Source organism: Anopheles funestus (assembly GCF_943734845.2).
Source record: "Anopheles funestus chromosome X unlocalized genomic scaffold, idAnoFuneDA-416_04 X_unloc_65, whole genome shotgun sequence".
NCBI classification, from domain to species: Eukaryota; Metazoa; Arthropoda; class Insecta; order Diptera; family Culicidae; genus Anopheles; species Anopheles funestus.
The window spans coordinates 75,001-77,500 of NW_026045193.1; the positions used below are offsets into that span (position 1 = coordinate 75,001).

General features: G+C 48.8%; 1 non-coding gene across 1 annotated transcript; it reads right to left on the reverse strand.

Moving 5' to 3' along the window:
* Positions 1-338: 338 nt before the first annotated feature.
* LOC125773945 (5.8S ribosomal RNA) lies at positions 339-496 on the reverse strand. Its single transcript, XR_007420486.1, has one exon. It is a non-coding gene; the product is annotated as a 5.8S ribosomal RNA (ribosomal RNA).
* Positions 497-2,500: the final 2,004 nt, after the last annotated feature.

Sequence of the window (2,500 nt, forward strand, 5' to 3'; positions counted from 1 at the left end):
GCACGTTGATCCAGTATTACGACGGATACGGTCAACGAAATCTTGGACATCAAAGAGGTTTTCGATTGAATTTCCCCATGTTTCACAACGTACTCTTAGCGGTATCCTACGATACGTCTCACTCTATTTGTGTGTGTGCGCGTTTACGTGCGTGCGATTTATGCGGTTCACCCCTTTACTTTCAGCGCCCTGCGGTCCCAACAAAGGTCCCGAGCACGCCATTATGCACAGTGTGGAAGCGTGTTTCCCCCACGACACTAGACGGGCTGCTCGCCATAGTGTTCTATTGTGGCACGCTCCACCCTGAAGTTTGGTTTGTTGTATATCAAGGAATTGATAGGCACTCAAGAATGTGTGCATCGGCCGGGTTTAATCGTCCGACGCGCAATATGCGTTCAACTTATCGGTGTTCATGTGTCCTGCAGTTCACATTGTGACGCGCATTTAGCTGCGGTCTTCATCGATCCATGAGCCGAGTGATCCCCTGCCTAGGGTTTTATAGTAAGGTTCCCAATGTAACACAATCCCGGTGGTACGTCCAAAGACTAACTTTCTGACTAAGTTGTCTTTATTACCCAATAGTCCCAGGCCTTGTGACTTGTGGCTCATGTCTACGCCCATGGCCACCATTCGCTAAGATAGTTTTGAAGTCACTTTGAAGGCCCAGGAACAACTCTCTTAGCACATCGGTTAACCTGACGCCGCAGTCAACTCATGTGCTTGGATCGGATCGAGCTATTGAGTATTGGGCCTGCATACTCGCTCATCCGTATCCTTTGCGTACCGCCCCATGGCCCTTGTATGTCTGCACCACAGTTCCTGTTCGTTCCGTGCCTATGGCCGGATACGTATTGCACATCGGTATACCTGTCGCTACTCAGGCAACTCGTGTGCGTGGATTGGATCGAGAACATGGTGTGTGCCCCATGTTATAATTGATAGTCCATATCCACTTTATAGGTTAAAGTCATAAGTTGTGATTGCACAACCATTCTTCATAAGAGTTTAATCACTCTTCAACTAACTTTCGTTCTGGTGTCTTGGTATCAAATCGCGTAAGACACAAGATTCTACTGGCCAAATAGAATCTAGCACATTGGTTAACCTGGCGCCGCAGTCAACTCATGTGCTTGGATCGGATCGAGCTATTGAGTATTGGGCCTGCATACTCGCTCATCCGTATCCTTTGCGTACCGCCCCATGGCCCCGTCCTTAGAGTTAATGACTAGTAGGCTTAACTCTTTGTATGTCTGCACCACAGTTCCCGTTCGTTCCGTGCCGTGGCCGGATACGTATTGCACATCGGTATACCTGTCGCTACTCAGGCAACTCGTGTGCGTGGATTGGATCGAGCTCATGGGGTGTGTAGAGATTCCATGTTATAATTGCAAGTCCATATCCACTTTATAGGTTAAAGTCATAAGTTGTGATTGCACAACCATACTTCATAAGAGTTTAATAACTCTTCAACTAACTTTCGTTCTGGTGTCTTGGTATCAAATCGCATAAGACACAAGATTCTACTGGCCAAATAGAATCTAGCACATTGGTTAACCTGGCGCCGCAGTCAACTCATGTGCTTGGATCGGATCGAGCTATTGAGTATTGGGCCTGCATACTCGCTCATCCGTATCCTTTGCGTACCGCCCCATGGCCCCGTCCTTAGAGTTAATGACTAATAGGCTTAACTCTTTGTATGTCTGCACCACAGTTCCCGTTCGTTCCGTGCCGTGGCCGGATACGTATTGCACAACAGTAGATACCATCACCTGACGTATCTAACACACCACTATTGTAACTCGTCGTCGAAGGACCTTTCAAGTGCCTGATGGCCAGGGGAGCTCTTACACGGCACGGAGACACAGTGATGCTCGCCCATCACAGTGTACAACGATCGAGTTTGCTTAAGTGTCTGGGTACCTACACACCAGACACAATGCAATGGCCACGGATCCACACAAGGCACATCACATGCAGAAAGCTTCACCAGATTATGACACATACCACACTCTTGTAACTCGTCGTCGAAGGGGCGTTCAAAGTGCCTTACGGCTAGGGGAGATCTAGCACGGCACGGAGACACAGTGATGGTTGCCCATCAAAGTGTACAACGATCGAGTTTGCTTTCCGCGCAAGCGTTCTAAGTGTCTGGGTACCTACACACCAGACACAATGCAATGGCCACGGATCCACACAAGGCACATCACATGCAGAAAGCTTCACCAGATTCTGACACATACCACACTCTTGTAACTCGTCGTCGAAGGGGCGTTCAAAGTGCCTTACGGCTAGGGGGGATCTAGCACGGCACGGAGACACAGTGATGGTCACCCATCAAAGTGTACAACGATCGAGTTTGCTTTCCGCGCAAGCGTTCTAAGTGTCTGGGTATCTAAGCACCAGACACAATGCAATGGCCACGGATCCACACAAGGCACATCACATGCAGAAAGCTTCACCAGATTCTGACACATACCACACACATGCAACTCGTCGTCGA